General features: G+C 47.5%; 1 protein-coding gene across 3 annotated transcripts in view; it reads right to left on the bottom strand.

The window, feature by feature from the left end:
• RABGEF1 (RAB guanine nucleotide exchange factor 1) overlaps positions 1-21,194 on the bottom strand; it is a 163,371-nt gene that overhangs the window by 97,210 nt on the left and 44,967 nt on the right. The gene's annotated exons all lie outside the window — the stretch shown is intronic.

The following is a 21,194-nucleotide window of genomic DNA, read 5'->3' as shown; positions in this document are numbered from 1 at the left end:
AGCCATGCTAACCAAATTTGAAACACGAAAAGCAATGGCTGAACCAACATTACCTAACCAAGTAACAGTGCAGGATGAATGAACCACTGGGTGCCCAGTATCCTCTACGGACTATGAGAAAAGGATTTACCGGTAGGTAATTAAAATCTAATATTCCCTTACGTCCTAGAGGATACTGGGGTCCATTTAGTACCATGGGGATGTACCAAAGCTCCCAAACCGGGTGGGAGAGTGCTGAGGTTCCTGCAGAACTGACTGACCAAACTGAAGGTCCTCAGAGGCCAAAGTATCAAACTTGTAGAACTTTGCAAACGTGTTCGAACCTGACCAAGTAGCTGCTCGGCAGAGCTGTAAAGCCGAGACACCCCAGGCAGCCGCCCAGGAAGAACTCACCGACCAAGTAGAATGGGCCTGTACAGATTTTGGACATGGCAAACTTGCCGTGGAATAAGCATGCTGGATAGTAAATCTGATCCAGAATGCAATAGTCAGCTTTGAAGCAGGACACCCAATCTTATTGGGATCATAAAGAACAAACAGCGAGTCAGTCTTTCTGTGACGAGCTGTTCTTTTCACATACACCTTCAAAGCCCTCACAAAATCCAAAGACTTTGAAGTAGCAGAGGTGTCGGTGACAACCGGGACCACAATAGGTGGGTTGATGTGAAATGCAGACACCACCTTAGGAAGAAATTGCTGATGAGTCATGAGTTCAGATCTGTCCTCATGGAAAATTAAATAGGGATTTTTGTGAGATAAAACCCCCAGTTCCGACTCATGTCCTGCTGAAGCCAAGGCCAACAGTGTGACAGTCTTCCACGTAAGATATTTCACGTCCACCTCCTGTAACAGCTCAAACCAGTCCAATTGGAGGAAATGCAGCACGAGATCCCAAGGTGCCGTGAGAGGCACAAAGGGAGGTTGGATGTGCAGGACACCTTTCAAGAACTTCTGGACCTCAGAGAGAGAAGCCAATTGTTTCTGAAAGAAAATGGACAAGGCAGAAATCTGGACTTTTATGGAGCCCAGACGTAAGCCCACATCTACTTCTACTTGTAGAAAAAGCAGTAAACGTCCTAGATGGAATTCCACCGCAGAAAATTTTCTATTCTCACACCAAGAGACGTATTTCTTCCAAATAGGATGGTAATGCTTAGACGTTACCCCCATCCTGGCTTGGATCATAGTCGGGATAACCTTGTTAGGGATTCCTCTCCTGGCCAGAATCAGCCATTCAACTTCCATGCCGCAGTAAGTCCTGATAGACGAACAGGCCCTGTTGCAGAAGATCCTCACGAAGAGGTAGAGGACATGGATCTTCGAGGAGCATCTCCAGAAGGTCCGCGTACCAGGCCCTTCTTGGCCAGTCCGGAGCAATTATAATTGCTTGAACCTTTTCCCTTTTTATTCTCTTTAGAATTATTGGGATCAGAGGAAGTGGAGGAAACACCTACATCATCTGATAGACCCATGGAGTCGTCAGGGCGTCTACCGCCACCGCCTGTAGGTCTCTCGACCTGGAACAATACCGCTTGACCTTCTTGTTGAGACAAGAGTTTCGTTCCGCCCTGTCGGTTTATGTACGTCACTGCCGTCACGTTGTCCGATTGGACCTGTATGGCCCAATCTTAAAAAGATGTGAGGCCTGCAGAAGGGCGTTGTATATGGCCCTGAGTTCCAGAATGTTGATTGGAAGAAGGACTTCCTGACTTGACCATCTTCCTTGAAACTGCACCCCCTAAGTGACTGCTCCCCAACCTCTGAGGCTTGAGTCTGTGGTTAACAGAATCCAGTTCTGAATTCCGAACTGCCGACCCTCGACGAGGTGAGAAGTTTGTAGCCACCACAGAAGGGAGATCCTGGCTTTTGGCGACAGACGGATCCTCTGGTGCATGTGAAGATGCGATCCGGACCATTTGTCCAACAGTTCGAGCTGGCAGGGTCTTGCGTGAAACCTTCCGTATTGAAGAGCCTCGTAAGAGGCCACCATTTTCCACAGAAGACGAATGCATAGGTGCACCGATATCCGGGTTGGCTTCAGGACATCCCGAATCATCAACTGGATTACTAATGCCTTTTCCAACGGAATTAGCACCTTCTGCGACTCCGTATCCAGTATCATTCCCAGGAATGGGAGCCTCTGTGTTGGCTCTGGGTGAGATTTTGGAAGATTCAGAATCCACCCATGATCCTGGAGAAGTTTGGTTGAGAGAGCAATGCTGTCCAGCAACCTTTCCCTGGATGGTGCTTTTATCAGGAGATCGTCCAGGTACGGAATTATGTTCACTCCCTGATTGCGGAGTAGAAACATCATCTCCGCCATCACCTTGGTGAACACTCTCGGTGCCGTGGAGAGGCCAAATGGCAGGGGCTTGGAACTGGTAGTGACAGTCCTGCAAAACCGTAGATAAGCCTGATGAGGCAGCCAGATCGGAATGTGAATATCCAGAGACACTAGGAATTCCCGCTCCTCCAGACCGGAGATCACTGCTCTCAGAGACTCCATCTTGAATTTGAACACTCGCAAGTACGGGTTCAACGACTTGAGGTTCAAAATTGGTCTTACCGAACCGTCCGGTTTTGGTACTACAAACAATTTGGAATAGTACTCCTTGTTTTGCTGATGAGGTGGAACTGGAACAATGACGTGAGTCTGTACCAGTTTGTGGATGGCCACTATCGGTGGATTTCCCCATTTTTTCATATACTCCAGGAGGAAAAGGAAAAGATGAGAGCAACCTTTTAGGGATCTGAAACTTCTTATCAGGATTAACCCAAGGTTCTTCAAACAGGGTATTTAATTCCTTTGACGCAGGATAAGAAACTGAGGACTTCTTTTTTTTTTTACATTAAATAAGATTCCTCACACTCCTCTGACACCTTATCAGGAATATGCAGAACATCTCTGATAGCCTCTATAAGAGCGTCTATTCCCTGTGACAGAGCTGCACCCCCCCCCCCCGCTCTGAGTCCACCTTTCCTCCTCCATGTCTGACCTGTCAGAGTCAGACTGCAGGATATGGGCCAGAGATCGCTTTTGCGGACAAATAGGAGGGGATTGAGACTCTGTCTTGGGGACTGAGTCTCTGTTCATAAACTCATCCACAGTCCATTTTAAGTATTGCGTCTTTCTCATTGCGGGACAATTTTGTAGAAAGAGTTGAGATCATGCCCTTTAGAGAATTAACCCATTCTGGTTCAGCCCCGCCAGTCTGTGAACCCTGAGTACCCAGTAGTGAGCTCCCTGGTGAAAAGGAACACTCTGCGGTACAGGACACACGCTCTTTGCCTGACATAATGTAATGTGACAGCACACACACACACACACACAGGAAAAGTTAGGCACAATTAACCCACAAAGAGCTCTTGAGGGAGATACAGAGATGTTTGGAGCCAGCCCCCACTGCACCCGTATCGCTAATGCCAAGCTTAGCCGGGTCGCAGACTAAGTACCCTGATAGGGGACTTAGTACACTAGTAATCGCTGGCCCCTTGCTATGACCCCCTGGTACCGCTGAGGTAGTTTGGAGTCACACCGGAGGAGCTGCGTGTCCCTGTCCTGTCAGCGTCTATGTCCACTGCAGAGGGAAAATGGTGCTGGTGAGATGCTGGATCCTCTCATAGTGAAGCCCCGCCCCTTCAATGGCGCGCGGTCTTCCCGCTTTTTTTATACTGGCTGAGGAATCTGGCGCTTAAAATGGAGAGAACCGTTTTAAGGCTGTTGTGCCAGTATGGGTACTGTGTATAGTGTACGTTGTCCGGAGACGCATTCCGCCCCGAAGCCGTGCGTCTCCATACCTTCATGCCGCCATAATGGATGGCACCCCGCTAGCCGGGATGTCGGCTCAGTACTCACCACTCTTCATTCTTCTAGCTCTGTTAGGGGTGGCGGCATGCTGCGGGAATGTACGCTCGCCGTGATGGTCTTGCGAATAGGTCCCTCAGGAGGCTCAGTGTCCTATCAGCGGGGAACAGGACCATTAACCCTTCAAGAGGTTGGGCCATTCCCCCTTCCTAAGTTCCACGAAGCAAGCAGGCTGGTGCCATCCAGCCCTGCCTGAAAATAACAAACATATCAAATAAATGTAGAAAACTCTTCAGGAGCTTTCTTCAGCGTAACCGGCTCCTCCGGGCACATTTTCTAAACTGAGCCTGGTAGGAGGGACATAGTGTGGGCTGGCTCCTCCCTCTATCAAATTCTTAAAGTGCCCATGGCTCCTAGTGGACCCGTCTATACCCCATGGTACTAAATGGACCCCAGTATCCTCTAGGACGTAAAGGAAAATAAGATCTATCTAGGCCTGTTCATTTCTCTTTATAAACAATCCCATTTATACATTATGTACAGTACAATTACACAGTATGTTAATACAAATATATTTAAAACTTTTGTGATAATTTTATGTCTTTCACATATTTTAAGAAAGCTTACTACAGATCATAACCATTTGGTGCAGCTGCTCTGGATGGTTTGGAACTGGCTGAAGGCTTCATTTGTTCTTAGTATTTCAGAAAGGGTGCACATTCGAACTGTTGGAGTTAACGGATTCGCGTTACACTGAATATCTATCATAGGAATCCAGAAAACATCCTTGGGTATGCAAAAGAAAGTGATAGACCAGCAGGTTGGAGGAATGTCATTTGCACTTCATCGATGTTTTCATCTTTCTCCACCATTTGTTGTCATAGGCAGCAGTTACTAACCTTCTGATGTCAGCAAGTGGGAGCAAGTGGGAGCTATTCTTGGGATGTTGTCACCATCATGTTCCAAAGGAAAACGTCTTCAGTAATATTGCTGTCTCAATGTTTTTTCTTGTGTTGAGAAAGTAAAATGCATTCCTGTAATGTTTTCCTCTGCCCAGTCAAAAAGATGTTGTGGTGTAAGGATGTGATTATCATATGAACATTGCAGGCTTGCTCAGGATGTTATCCTCCTCACTGTGCCACCTACCCCATTACAAGGCCCTTTGCCATGAGCAGCTGCGGAAATATGCCACTCTGCTTCTATACCAAAATAGTCTTTATTAGAGAATAAGTTGGCAAAGTTTTTCTTGTCCTTAAATTGTGCGGCAGACCCACTGGAGAAGTAGAAAATCTTTTTTGGCAATTTTTCACATTTTCTCTTCAAGAAGTTTGCGTTTCACTGTGTTCTGTTCCAGACAGTCTAAAATAACAGCTCTGATAAGCTTGAACACTGGTCCAATAGTAGCCAGGTGACTGAGGCTTCTTTCTTGAGAGGGCAGTGTTGCTCCCAGTCTGCTGTCTCTCCCTCCCCACACCTCTTCTCCAAGTTGCTGTTCTTCCCTGCTCCCAGAACACATTCTCCCAGTCTGATACTCCACTGTAATTAAGCACTCTGCTTTTTCAAATGTGACACAAATGGTCCAGGGACAGGTTAGGATTGGGTGGGCTTAAATTCAGGGACGTGCAGTAAGGGGAGGCAGTGGAGGCTGAGCCTCCCCTGTCATAATGAGTAAATGAATACAAAGATGATATTTAGAATACATTCTGTGTCATAAATATCTTCTTTGCATTTTTCTAATCATATTGGCCTGGAAAACGCAGTCCAATCTTGATGGGAGGCAGTGGTATCTCTGCCTCCCACTGATAATTGTAAACTGTCTGAAGTGGGGGCGGGGACAAGCCACGGGCTGTAAAAGCCCATTGAAAAAACTGAGGAAAGAGGCAGCTATACAGCTGCCTCATTGACGGGGCTGTGCCTTTAGCACACATTAAAGCATGCCCCCTGTCAGTCATTGGGCAGAGGATACAGCACTGCTTTTGAGGAAATGTCTATAGTTTAGAAACGTGTTAAGCCACGCCTGACTACTGTGACTTATATGGAAGCACCCTAGCACCCTGCAGCAGCAAAGTAGTGCAGGGATTCCTGGCATATTTACCATGTACATGACACCTGCCTGGAGGAGACAGCAGTGCTATTTACACCAGAGGTCAGCAGCCAGAAATCATCAATCATTTGCTACTCTGCACTATATGACCAGCTTCTACATAGGAGACACAGTAGACAGCAATGCAGGGTGAGTAACCATTAGCTCTGTAACTTTGCTCATAGACAAAGGATAGAGTTGCTCCCTTTCTGCACTATGGTCTTTATTCAGCAGCATTCGAAGCTGCAATGCAATCGCATTCCACCGCTGGACTGCCCAGTGCATACGTGCAGTGCCCACACTGTATGTGCGCGGGTATGGGGAAAGGCAAGCGCATGTCGTTAACGTCATTAATGTGAACGCCTCTCTGCCTGTCAATCAGTTGCCAGGGCAGCGATGTGGCATTGTTGGGGCGTGGCGTTGGAAATGAGGGCAGGTCCGGGCCGTTTTCAGTGTAGCCGTGTTACGTCATATGTAGCCATTGCATTGGGGAAAATGGCGAAGGTAGGAGGGCTTCCCTTATTCAGCGGTCTGATCGCATTTGAATTACTAATGCATTGCTGGCTGCCATTAGCATGCTGGGCGGCCTTGCCTTGTGCTGGGCGGCCCCCAGCCTGCGATCACTAGCAGTTACAGTTTTGCTAACTTAGCAAAAGTGCAACTGAAACTGAATGAGGACCCATACACAGTACTGTATGCTTAAATCTGTGCTTCATCGTCCACTAAAAAGGTCTGCAGAGGCCCTTATTGTATGGCTGTACCATTATAAAGCACTGGGATCTATGGGAACGAAATCCTGCTTGTATTTACTGCTTTACAGCTTTGCATATTTATAACAAATTCTTTATGTTCTAATGTGCGGCAGCGTCTGAGCCCTGCGTTATACAGGATTGGGTAAAAACCATAACCGTCCAGACGCCAGACTGGACCGATGTACTGCAGCAAACTCTGACAATCTGGAGCTTGTAGTGCTCGCCCATGTCTGTCCGGTGGGATGGGGTTCATTAGGTCGACAAACATTGGCTCGACCACTGAAAGTCGACATGCATTAGGTCCACATGGAAAAAGGTCGACATGCGTTTTATAACTGTTTTTGGTGTCGTTGGCTTCTTAAAGTGACAGGGAATCCCAATTAGTGCACCGCGTTCCCTCGCATGAAGACCGAGGCAAGGTGCCTTGCTGCGTTCGGCGCAGGTTACCGTTCCCAATTGTAGTCCAAGTGGATCGTTAAGTAGGTGAAAAAATAAAAAAAATTGTGAGAAACTCATGTCGACCTTTTTACATGTCGATCCAATGACCATGTCGACCCAATGTATGTCGACCTAACGACCGCCTCCCTGTCCGGTGTCCCATCCGGGGGTAGGTCTGTGACCGCCATCACCAGGGAGGTGGGGAGGGAAAGATTGCAACCTCCCTGTATGGTCCAAAGATGACTAATAACTGGAATGGACCATGTGGGGAGGCTGTAATCTCTCCCTACCCACCTCCCTGGTGACAGCTGTCACAGACCTACCCCTAGATCCGGACCATTCTAGTTTTTACCTAATCTCGCATTATACTGTGGTTTTATTCACACAAACAAAAAACTGTACAGATGCCCCCCTCCACCCCCATGTGTGCCTCACCAGTCCCTGACCTCACCGTACGTCACTGCTTAAATTAGTGACCAAGAGGCTTTTCTTCACTACTGTATTTAAAGCTCACCCAAATGTAAAAGGCGTGCCTATTCAACACAAGTGACGTATCATTCCACTTAAGTTTGTGCACCTGCGCAGAAGTGAGAGCAGGCACGGTCTGTAGAATCTTGTCCCCAAAAAACTAAACAGGAACATGCATTCCTCTAATATAGTGAAATGGAAAAAATATTTTGCTGATTTAAATACAATTTTCATGAACCACTCAAAAACTAAAACCTCTTATAATAAGTGATCCCAAAACAAAACTTCAGGGATTTATCAACAACAATATGAACTTTCGGGATTATTTTTCCCAAAATTTAAAAAAATTGGCTTTTGATAAAATCTAAATTTTGAAAAATAATAATTTTTAAAAGGTTTTATATATCATATGAAAGTCCATTAAAAGAGGTTTACAATGAAACCTTGCCAATTCTCTAGCTGAATTAGATGAACTGCAAGTGGAATTAAAAAAAATAAGATTTTAAACATACCGGTAAATCTATTTCTCCTAGTCCGTAGAGGATGCTGGGGACTCCGTAAGGCACATGGGGTATAGACGGGCTCCGCAGGAGATAGGGCACCTAAAAAGAACTTTGACTATGGGTGTGCACTGGCTCCTCCCTCTATGCCCCTCCTAAGGACCTCAGTTAGAGAACTGTGCCCAGAGGAGATGGACAATACAAGGCAGGATTTAGCAATGCAAGGGCAAGATTCATACCAGCCCACACCAATCATACCATGTAACCTGGAACATACATAACCAGTTAACAGTATGAACAGACAACAGTAACGGTCCAAGACCGATGTCAACTGTAACATAACCCGTATGTAAGCAACAACTATATACAAGTCTTGCAGAGTTTCCGCACTGGGACGGGTGCCCAGCATCCTCTACGGACTAGGAGAAATAGATATACCGGTAGGTTTAAAATCTTATTTTCTCTTACGTCCTAGAGGATGCTGGGGACTCCGTAAGGACCATGGGGTTTATACCAAAGCATCCAATCGGGCAGGAGAGTGCGTATGACTCTGCAGCACCGACTGAGCAAACGCTAGGTCCTCATCAGCCAGGGTATCAAACTTGTAGAATTTAGCAAAAGTGTTTGACCCCGACCAAGTCGCCGCTCGGCAAAGTTATAAAGCCGAGACGCCTCGGGCAGTCGCCCAAGAAGAGCCCACCTTCCTAGTGGAATGGGCCTTAACCGAATTTGGTACCGGCAATCCAGCCGTAGAGTGAGCCTGCTGAATCGTATTACAGATCCAGCGAGCAATAGTCTGCTTCGAAGCAGGAGCGCCAATCTTATTGACCGCATACAGGACAAACAGAGCCTCTGTTTTCCTAATTCTAGCTGTCCTGGCTACATAAATTTTCAAGGCCCTGACTACGTCCAGGGATCTGGAATCCTCCAGGTCACTTGTAGCCACAGGCACCACAATAGGTTGATTCATATGGAACGAAGAAACCACTTTAGGCAAAAATTGCGGATGTGTCCTCAATTCAGCTCGATCCACATGAAAAATCAAGTAATGGCTCTTGTGTGACAAAGCCGCCAATTCTGATACTCGCCTTGCTGATGCTAAGGCCAACAACATGACCACCTTCCAGGTAAGAAATTTCAACTCAACCTTGTTAAGCGGTTCAAACCAGTGTGATTTTAGGAACTGCAACACCACGTTCAGGTCCCATGGTGCCACTGGAGGCACAAAAGGGGGCTGGATGTGCAGCACTCCCTTTACAAACGTCTGGACTTCTGGAAGAGAAGCCAATTCCTTCTGAAAGAAAATCGAGAGGGACGAAATCTGTACCTTAACAGAGCCTAATTTCAGGCCCATATCCACTCCTGTCTGTAGAAAGTGGAGAAGACGACCCAGATGAAAATCTTCCGTAGGTGCATTCTTGGTCTCACACCAAGACACATACTTTCGCCAGATACGGTGATAATGTTTTATCGTCACCTCCTTCCTAGCCTTTATTAAAGTAGGGATGACCTCTTCCGGAATCCCCTTTTTTGCTAGGATTCGGCGTTCAACCGCCATGCCGTCAAACGTAACCGCGGTAAGTCTTGAAATACACAGGGCCCCTGCTGCAACAGGTCTTCCCTCAGAGGAAGAGGCCAGGGATCTCCTGTGAGCATCTCTTGTAGATCCGAGTACCAGGCCCTTCGAGGCCAGTCTGGGACGAGTATCGTCTGTACTCTTCTTCGTCTTATGATCCTCAACACTTTTGTGATGAGAGGAAGAGGAGGAAACACGTAGACCGATTTGAACACCCACGGTGTTACCAGAGCGTCTACTGCTACTGCCTGAGGGTCCCGAGACCTGGCGCAATACCTCCAAAGTTTTTTGTTGAGGCGTGACGCCATCATGTCTATTTGAGGAGTTCCCCAAAGACGTGTTACGTCTGCAAAGACTTCTTGATGAAGTCCCCACTCTCCTGGATGGAGATCGTGTCTGCTGAGGAAGTCTGCTTCCCAGTTGTCCACTCCCGGAATGAAGACAGCCGACAGAGCGCTTACATGATTTTCTGCCCAGCGAAGGATCCTTGTGGCTTCCGCCATCGCGACTCTGCTTCTTGTCCCGCCTTGGCGGTTCACATGAGCCACTGCTGTGACATTGTCTGATTGAATCAGAACCGGTAGGTTTCGAAGAAAACTCTCCGCTTGTCGAAGGCCGTTGTAAATGGCCCTGAGTTCCAACACATTGATGTGTAGACAGGACTCCTGGTCTGACCAAAGACCCTGAATTTTTTTTCCCTGTGTGACCACTCCCCAACCTCGGAGGCTCGCGTCCATGGTAACCAGGATCCAATCCTGAATTCCGAACCTACGACCCTCCAGGAGGTGAGCACTTTGCAACCACCACAGGAGGGACCCCGTGGTACCCTGTGGACAGAGTTATTTTCCGATGTAAGTGCAGATGGGACCCGGACCACTTGTCCAGAAGGTCCCATTGAAAAGTCCTTGCATGGAACCTTCTGAAGGGAATGGCATCCTAGGCCGCCACCATTTTCCCCAGAACTCGAGTGCATTGGTGAATAGACACCCTTTTCGGTTTTAGCAGGTCTCTGACCATGTTCTGGATGTCTTGGGCTTTCTCTATTGGGAGGAAGACCTTCATTTGTTCCGTATCCAGTATCATACCTAGGAACGGTAGTCGAGTTGTCGGAATCAACTGCGACTTCGGTAGATTTAGAATCCAACCGTGTTGCTGGAGCACTCTCAGAGAGAGCGCCACACTGCTCAGCAATTTCTCCCTTGATCTCGCTTTTATCAGGAGATCGTCCAAGTATGGGATAATTGTGACTCCATGCTTGCGCAGGACCACCATCATTTCCGCCATTATCTTGGTGAAAATCCTCGGGGCCGTGGAGAGTCCAAACGACAACGTCTGAAATTGGTAATGACAATCCTGTCCAGCGAATCTCAGGTATTCCTGATGGGGGCATACATGGGGACATGAAGGTACGCATCCTTTATGTCCAGAGACACCATAAACTCCCCCTCCTCCATGTTGGCTATTATCGCCCTGATTCCATTTTGAATTTTAATCTTTTTATGTACAGGTTTAGGGATTTCAGATTTAAAATAGGTCTGACCGAACCGTCCGGTTTCGGGACCACAAATAGGGTTGAGTAGTAACCTCTTCCCTGCTGGTGCAGGGGAACCTTGATTATCACTTGCTGTATACACAGCGTTTGAATTGCAGCTAACACTATATCCCTTTCCAATGTGGAAGCTGGTAGGGCCGATTTGAAAAATCGGCGCGGGGGCACCTCCTCGAATTCCAATTTGTAACCCTGGGAAACTATTTCCAACACCCAGGGATTCAGGTCCAAACTGACCCAGGCCTGACTGAAAAGTCGAAGACGTGCCCCCACCGATGCGGACTCCCTCAGGGGAGCCCCAGCGTCATGCTGTGGGTTTTGGAGCAGCTGGGGAGGACTTTTGTTCCTGGGCACCTGCCGAAGCAGGTGCTCTCTTGCCTCTGCCCTTACCTCTGGCGAGGAAAGAGGATCCCCGACCTCTTTTGGACTTGTGCGACCGAAAGGACTGCATCTGATAGGGTGTTACTTTCTTTTGCTGTTGGGGAATATATGGTAAAAAATTTGATTTACCTGCTGTAGCTGTGGAAACCAGGTCCGTCAGCCCATCCCCAAACAATACATCACCCTTATAGGGTAGTACTTCCATATGTTTTTTGGAATCCGCATCACCCGTCCATTGGCGAGTCCATAAGGATCTTCTCGCTGAGACAGACATGGCATTGGCCCTAGAAGCTAGCAATCCAATGTCCCTTTGAGCATCCCTCATAAATAAGACTGCGTCTTTAATATGGGCTAGAGTTAGGAATATAGTATCCTTATCCATATTATCAAAATGATCTGTCAGCTCATCTGTCCAAGCTGCAATTGCGCTACACACCCATGCCGACGCAATTGTCGGTCTTAGCACAGCACCCGTATGAGAATAAATACACTTTAAGGTAGTTTCTTGCCTGCGATCTGCAGGGTCCTTAAGGGCTGCTGTGTCAGGAGACGGTAGCGCCACTTTCTTGGACAAGCGCGTCAGGGCCTTGTCCACAGTGGGGGGTGATTCCCAAATCTCCCTGTCCTGCTTAGGGAATGGGTATGCCATATAAATTCTTTTGGGGATCTGCGGTCTCTTATCCGGAGTCTCCCAAGCTTTTCCAAAGAATTCATTTAATTCATGAGATGTGGGAAAGTTAATAATCTGTTTCTTTTCCTTAAACATGTGTACCCTTGTGTCGGGGACCGAGGGTTCATCCACAATATGCAACACATGCCTTATTGCCACAATCATACACTGAATGGTTCTAGTCACCCTAGGGTGCAATTTTACTTCGTCATAGTCGACACTGGAATCAGAATCCGTGTCGGTAGTAGTGTCTTGTGTTAAGGGACGCTTTTGAGACCCCGACGGGCCCTGTGAGTCGGTCCAATCCGAGGATTGACCTCCTGATGTCCCCCCTAATTCAGCCTTATCAAGCCTTTTTTTTTTTTTTTTTTTGAAAATATGTTTATTAGTTTTTCCACATAGAGACATAAAGAGAGAAAAAGGCAGAGAAACAATGCAGTACAAAGTGCATGTAAAATGCTTATACTTATGGATTACATAATAGGCAACAAAGGTGTGGCATAGTATCAAACATCACCACTACCCCTGGTGGTGTGTATAGGAGCGAGCAGTGCAGAGGACCATATCAAAGCATCAGCAGTGATGATTATAAACAGCATTTTAGGCCTATAATATATTATTGAAGAAAAACTGCACATTGTCACATATGTGCCAAACCAAAATCAACTAGACAATCATAGAGAAAAAGAAAGAAGAAAGAAAGACAACAAAGACATGGATAAGAAGTGTGAGGGAGGAGGGGGGGGGGGGGGGGGGGGTTGCAGATGCCTAACAAATATTCATCGTACATGATAAGGCACATTCCTAGGGACTGTGGGGATCAAATCGCTCAGTATCAAGGTACGAAAGCGAGCATCACCCTGATGCCGAAGGTGGATCATCACCAATAGGGATACCTAGTCTGCGGTAAGAATCCCAACTAAGGGAATCAAACAATTTCAGTATATGAGTTCGTTGTGGGGGTAGAAGAGAGTCAATGTATAGTCCCCATTTCTTATAAAAGCGCAAAGCGTTGCGGTCAAGGTCTGGGAGAGTTGATTGGCGTTCAAAGTATAGTGTATTAGTAAGTAAAGACTTGAGGTTACCTAGGGAGGGGGAGGTTCGATATATCCAATGATTCAGAATTAACTTTTTCCCCAGGGTCAATAGTACATATAAAAACGGAATGCAGTATGTCTGGGATGGATGTAAACGCCAGGTTGTAGTATTAAGGCCGAGGAGTGCCGCTGGGTCCATAGGGAGAGAGATCCGGAAGGTGGATTTTATATACCATACTACTTTATTCCAGAATCGTTTAATTTTCGGACAATGCCAAAAGTTATGCATAAAGAGAGCATTTGGTGCTTTACATTTGGGGCAACGACCAGAGTCTGTAGAGACCATATATTTGCGTTGTCCCGGGGCAATATATGCCCGATGTAAAAATTTGAAGTGGATTTCCTGAAGCTGGGCAGAATGCAGGGCTTTCAGTATAGCAGGAAGGGGGGAGAGGAAGCACTCCACCGATGGGTCCCAGGACCACTCACTCGACCATTTTGACAACATGGGGGGCCAGAATACCTCCGGCTTGCCGGGCAACAAGTCCCGGTATAACCAGCATATCTTATATGAAAAGGTAGGTAACGTGACCAGCAGGGCGGACAAGGGATCCTTTCTCCGCTCGTGCACAGGAGGGATGGGGAGAGTTTGTACAAAATGGCGTACTTGTAGGAACATGAAGAAATCAGATGAGGGCACACCGTGTCTCTCGGCTAGATCCGCGAATGACAATACATGGCCACCCGGGTCGAACACATCACGAATGAGGGCTATGCCCCTAGATTTCCATGTGAGGAATTTGGTATTGTCAAGGGGAGGAGTGAAGCAGGGGTTTCCGCACAATGGGATGAAAGGAGAGTATTCTGGGTTGCGATGTAGGGCCTTGTTAATGGCCCACCAGGAACGATAGGCGTCCCAGAAAAGAATATTAGGGCGTACCATTGGTGGGAGCAAAGCTTTCGGGGTATGTAGCAAAGCCCTTAAGTCGTAAGGGTGTACAAGGCTCTGTTCCATGTCATAATTAACATATGAGGAGGTGCCCCTTAGCCAATCCGAGATATACCTAAAGTTCGCGGCCTGGAAGAAAGCCAAGAGGTCTGGTACAGCCAAGCCACCCTGGGCACGGGGGAGTTTAAGTTTAGGTAAAGAAATCCGAGACCTCTTGTGATTCCACAGGAATTTGGAGAACATTCTATCACATTCTTTTAAGTCTTTAGTAGGGGGCTGGATAGGAATCATCTGGAGTAGATAAGAGATCTTGGGGAATACAATACTCTTCAAAATAGCTACTCTTCCTAGTAGGGACACAGGAAGAGATGACCAGGTGGATAGCAATTGGGAAACTTTGTTAAAAACAGCGGTATAGTTGACTGAGTATAGGTCTAAGATATTCACAGGGATATATATACCCAAGTATTTAAGGCCTAAGGTGTTTCTCTTAAATTGAGTGAGAACTGGCACCGGGGGGCGCTGACAGGCAATCGAGTTGAGTGGGAAGAGTTCAGACTTAGAGGCATTAACACGATATCCCGCAAAAGCACCAAACTCAGAAATAGCCAGCATGATCGACGGGACAGAGGTCTCAGGTCGTGAAATAAAGAGGAGCATGTCATCTGCAAACAAACTCACACGGAGCTCATGGCCATGAACCAATACTCCGGAGTATTCTGGGAGATGCCGCAGTTTAATAGCCAGGGGCTCTATGGCGATAGCAAATAATAGTGGGGAAAGGGGGCAGCCCTGCCTTGTGCCTCGGTGAAGAGGAATAGGAGCCGACAGGTAGCCATTACACATGATGCGAGATGAGGAGGGGGAATACAAATTACGTATCATGTTGATCAGGTCCAGCGGAAACCCAAACTTATCCAGCGTCGTGTATAGGTGATCCCAACTGACAAGATCAAACGCTTTCTCCGCGTCCAGGGAGAGGATGTATTGAGGGTCAGGGTCTCCGCTGGAGTGTAACCAGGTGGCCGCGGCAAGAACTTTACGGATATTGTTAGTGGAGTGTCGGCCTGAGATGAAACCAGTTTGGTCAGGATGGATAATGGAGGGGAGTAATCCTTTTAACCTATCTGCAATAATTTTCGTAAAGAGTTTATAGTCGACGTTGAGCAAGGAGATGGGGCGGTATGAACCGGGGAGATGGGGATCCCTTCCCGGTTTGGGAAGGAGACGTATCAGGGCTTCGTTAAAGTACAGAGGGAGGGAATGGGAAGATAAAATGCTATTAAATACCAGGGTCAAAGGATCCAGCAATTTAAGTATGAGCATTTTGTAGAATTCCCCAGAGAAACCATCGGGTCCAGGTGCTTTCATGGGCTTAAGATGTTTAATTGCCGCTTCCACCTCCTGGGTAGTAATCGGCAAGCAAAGATCCCCCTTCACCGATGTTGATATTTGAGGCAAGGAAACAGAGTCCCAGAAAGAAGTTTTAGCTGCTTGATCGAGGGGAGGGGGGGAGTAAATATCAGTATAAAATTCTGAGAGGATCTGCGCCATGTCCACAGATCTGGTAGCCAACGAGCCATCGTCTCGTTTCAATGTCTGGATCACCGAGGACGGCACTGAACCCCGCAGAAGATTTGAAAGGAGACGGCCCGTTTTATTGCCGTACCTATGAAAACGGTGATTTCTGCTAAATGTATGGCGGTCGCCCATTAATGCCAGTACAGCACCAAACTGAGACTTGCAATCTAAATATACCTTCTTTGAGGCAGGAGACGGGGACTGTTTGAAGTGTTGGTAGGCATCAGTTAGGCAGCGTTGTGAGGTTTTAAATTCAGAAAGAAATTGTTTCTTTCTTGTGGAGGTATATTCCACAAGCCTACCGCGTATAACCGCCTTTGAGGTCTGCCAGAACAATAAGGGATCGGTTTCAGCAATAGCTGCATTATCCAGTCTGAACTCCTCCCAAAATGCCTCCAACCTGTTCCGAAATTGTAGGGAAGAGGTAAAGGAAGTGGGGAAACGCCAGCATTTAAAGGAGCCATAGTCTAATGAGGTGGTAAGGGAAACCCAAACTAGGGCGTGATCAGAAAGAGAAATTGTTTCCATCTGTGCTTCAGCATTTTGGGGAATCAGGGAATCTGAGAGCAATAAGAAGTCTATTCTGGACAGTGTGCCGTGAGCAGCCGAGAGACACGAGTACTCCCTGTCAGTGGGATGAAGAAATCTCCAAGCATCAGTCAGATGCAGTTGTTGTGCAAAAAAGGTGACACCTAGGGTAGGAGGGGAGCGTGCACGAGCGGAGGAGTTCGAATCCATATAAGCGGAGGCCACAATATTGAAGTCTCCGCCCACAATCATTGGACATGGCATAAACGGGCACAGTGTTGTTATGAGACTCTTAAAAAAACCTTTTGAATAAGAGTTTGGAGCATACACAGAACATAAAACATACTTGGTATTATGAAGTAAAATTTCAAGTATTAGGAATCTACCAGCAGGATCGCACAGGGAAGTAATGACTTCAATATGCAAGCTACTTTTAGCGAGGATCAATACACCCCTAGCCTTAGAAGAATAGGGAGCGTCTAAGAGTACCTGCCAGCCCAAAACACCCAATTTTTGGGCCTCTGGGGTGAGAAGGTGCGTCTCCTGTATAAACACCAAATCCATATGTAATCTATTTAAATAGAGTAGAATCTTCTTCCTCTTGATAGGGGAGTGGATACCCCCAACATTCCATGTGCCCACCTTAATAGAAGACATGGGGCTTTGAGTAGTGAGTAATCATACAGGAAGACATCTTACAAACCCATAAGCAGTGTAGGGTGAGAAAAGACACAAGAGGAAGGAGGGGAGGGGGAAGACACAAGGATAGTAGAGACATAGAGATGAGAAGAAAATATTAGACCCACCGGGGGGTCCCACAACAATATTCGTGTAAACAACTTCACGGTATTATAATTAAAGTAATAACCAAGGGCAGCAAGGAGGGCAGTGCTCCTAGCCAGCGACCACTATAATGAGCAGCATAGGGGATGGGGGGGGGGGGGGGGGGGAGAGAGAGAGGGAGAAGGGTAAGGGGAGTGGGGTATAGGGGAGGGAGAAATAGGGAGTGGAAGGGGGGGAGGGGGGGGGGAGAGGGATAGGGGATATGAGTGAGCGGTCAGGATGACATCAGCCTACCCCTAAATGGATGGGCAAAACAGGCATCCAAGCATATAGAACTATATAAAACTAGAAACAGGCATATAGGTATACATTGCTTAGAGGAAGCTTATGTCACTTTAAGATTATATATACATCACCCAGAAGACCACTGAGGGATTAGCGAGAAGGTCCAAATAAGACTAACAGAGGAACTTATAGTCCACGGGGTGGGGATAAGAAATAAATGTATGTCGAGGGTGACTAAGTCCAGGCAACAATGAAGCAGGATAGTTACAGAGCAGTGTCTGTAGAAGACGGCTATTTCGGCACTTGGTCGGAGGCTTCGGTCTCCGAAAGATAAGCGGCAGCATCCTCCGGGGTGTGGAAGTCCTTAAAAGACGTGCCATCGAAAATCCTCAGGCGTGCAGGGTAGAGTAGAGCAAACTTTCGGCCCTCTTGGGCTAATTTTGAGCATGTGGGGGAAAACGCCTTTCGTAGCCTGGTAAGCTCCGGGGAGAAGTCCTGGAAAATTAATAATTTGGCATCTTCCCAAACAAGGTCTCTTATACGGCGGGAAGCAGACCACAGGGCCTCTTTATGGAGGTAGTTGAGACACCGAAATAGCACAGCTCGTGGTCGGTTGGATGCAGCGGAGCGACCAGGGCCTGTTCTGTGTGCACGTTCTACCACGAGATCCGAGCAAATATCTTGAATTCCAAGAAGATCAGGAAGTGTGTGTCGAAGGAAGTGATAAAGAGCTTGGCCCTTAATCGTCTCTGGGAGCCCAATGAGCCTGAGATTGTTTCTGCGCGATCTATTTTCTAGATCGTCGATCTTAGACCATACCAGGTTTTCTGATTTCTGCAGTTTAGCGGAGATGTCGGAGAGTTCAGCGATTTGCTGAAAATTTTCACCAGCAGTATGTTCCACTTGTAAAACACGCTTGGACAGTTGTTTATACTGGCTTTTAATATCCAGGACAGCTTGCTGTAGTGCAGCAGCATGCAGCTGTGCTTGTTCTTGAAATAACGGCTGGACGGTCTCTTTCACCGCTCTAACAATGTCCTCATAGGACAAGGAATGCCCCGGGGTAGAGGAGGGCAGTAACGTGCCTAGGGCAGCGGACCCAGCAAGGGATGGAGAGACGCTGGGCACAGGGGCCGAGGGAGGAGCTGAGGTACCCGCCGTTCGAGCTCCGGTCTCCAGAGAAGCTGCGGCGGCCATCTTGGAAGCCGAGCCGCGGCTTTCAGATTTGGCCCGTGGAGGCTTTCCCTGCATCGTAGGAGCTAGGAATCGGTCCATAGAGGGGGGCCGGATGTGCGGGGAGCGGGCCGGTGTGAGTGACCGCTCAATGGACGCCCAAAATGGGCGATATGTTAGAGGTCAGTGGCCGCGGGCACCGGAGCTTCTAAGCAGCGTGTCACTCCATGCGGTGCCGGAACCGGAAGTCTTATCAAGCCTTTTATGTAAAGATGCCACACTTGCATTCAACATATGCCACATGTCCATCCAATCTGGAGTCGGCACAACCGACGGGGACACACCACTCATTTGCTCCACCTCCTCCTTGGAGAAGCCTTCCACCTCAGACATGTCGACACACACGTACCGACACCCCACACACACAGGGATTAACCTATAAGGGGACAAAACCCCAACCAGGCCCTAAGGAGAGACAGAGAGAGAGTATGCCAGTACACACCAGCGCTTAAAACACTGGAAAAATATGTCCAGATAGCGCTTTTCTATATATAATATGCCAATTCCCACTCACTGCGTCGCTAATGTGCCCCCCTCCTCTTTTTTCCAGCCTGTGAAGTTCAGCAGGGGAGAGACCAGGGAGCCAGCGTTTTCCTCATGCAGCTTCTGTGGAGAAAATGGCGCTGGTTAGTGCTGAGGATCAAGCCCCGCCCACCCGACGGCAGGCTTCGGTCCCAGTGATTTTTCAATAAAAATGGCGGGGGATCATAGATTTACTGCCTCCGCAGCCTAATCAAACTGTATTTGCCCAAATGTGAGGTTTATTGCTGCCCAGGGCGCCCCCCCCCCTGCGCCCTGCACCCTTCAGTGCTGCTCTGTGTGTGTGTGACTGGGAGCAATGGCGCGCAGCTTACCGCTGCGCGCCTTACCTCATGAAGATCTGATGTCTTCTGCCGCCTAAGATGTCTTCTGCCTTCTCTATCCGGCTTCTATCTTCGGCATCTGTGAGGAGGACGGCGGCGCAGCTCCGGGACGAACCCCAGGTGAGACCTGTGTTCCGACTCCCTCTGGAGCTAATGGTGTCCAGTAGCCTTAGAAGCAGTGCCCAACTTGACAAGCCAGCTCTGCTTCTCTCTCCTCGGTCCCACGATGCAGGGAGCCTGTTGCCAACAGGACTCCCTGAAAATAAAAAACCTAACAAAATTCTTCTTCAACAGAAAACTCTGGAGAGCTCTCTGCAGTGCACCCATTCTCCTCTGGGCACAAGATCTAACTGAGGTCTGGAGGAGGGGCATAGAGGGAGGAGCCAGTGCACACCCATAGTCAAAGTTCTTTTTAGGTGCCCTATCTCCTGCGGAGCCCGTCTATACCCCATGGTCCTTACGGAGTCCCCAGCATCCTCTAGGACGTAAGAGAAAAAAACATTAACAGCAAGTTTTTATAAAGAATTGAAGCTTTACAGACATATAACTTCAAAAATAGTGTGCCTATCAGCCTAAAATGTAAGATCCAATTATGTAAGACCCCCTAGGGCCAGCTAGAGTGTCTTCAGCCAATAACAGACACCCATTGTTCCCTTAGTGTTAGATGTACACACAGGTACTTAGGATGCTGCCAGACTTAACTCTCAGCAGTAAAGGTTTTCCCAACTGGCTGGAAACCGCAGTGTATTGGCTGGAGCAATATACAGTAGGATACACGGTACTGGCAGCTAATGGGTTAACCGGAAGATGCTGAAAAAGTTTGCAGCTAAGTGGGTACTGCACCATGAGGTGGAATGTAGGCACAGTATAAGTGGTACAGCTACACTGAGAGTTGGTATGCACAGTGCAGTGGGGGTGGTAGCTACTGCAAACAAGACACAGGGAGTAATAACCTGGCAGTTGGTAATCAGGAGAGAGACAGAATACAGCCATGGTAGACAAACAAGGAATAACAGGCAGAGTATACACAGGATCCTGGGACAGGGATCAGCAACTTACACACACGGTATAAGCTATAACCGGCAAGTGTCTGGTGGACTGGTTGGCTTATATCAGGAAGAGTAACCAATAGGAGCAACAGGAAAAGTCAGCCCAGAGTGATTGAACAATATTTTGGAGCTGCATCGCAGCACGTAATGCCAACTTTCTGTTTTCACTAAGCAACCAGGGACGTCGTCACTGTCCAGCAATCTGCGGGGACGATCGGCCCCTGCTGCCGGAAATCCTGTCATGGAGGCATGCTGCACTGCAGCTTGTAACAAAGATCTGGGGGTTTTCTTTATAACCATGGCAGCATTTATTAAACCACATTTCATTAAAATCTCAAATGGTCAGTTTGTAATCTGTGTTCATTTGGTGTGGAATAACCAGAGTATTTAATTGTGGAAAGTAATATGAAAAGAGGCTTTACAGTAACATATTCTTAGGTAAGTACAAATTTTAAGGACATTTATCTGTACAAATATGGGACTAGAGTTTATTTATTGTGATTTGCGGGAACTGAGGCTATGGGGTGTATTCAATTGATGTCTGATCCTTTCCGACGGAAAGGATCAGACATTTGAGTATTTGAGTATTCAATTAGCGGCCGATAGGATTTGGCTGTTCCCGACAACGCCAATCCAAATTTTTTTTCCCCATAATTCGGATTGA

The sequence above is a fragment of the Pseudophryne corroboree genome, chromosome 2 (genome assembly GCF_028390025.1).
Source record: "Pseudophryne corroboree isolate aPseCor3 chromosome 2, aPseCor3.hap2, whole genome shotgun sequence".
NCBI classification, from domain to species: Eukaryota; Metazoa; Chordata; class Amphibia; order Anura; family Myobatrachidae; genus Pseudophryne; species Pseudophryne corroboree.
This window is presented reverse-complemented; position numbering and strand designations above follow the sequence as displayed.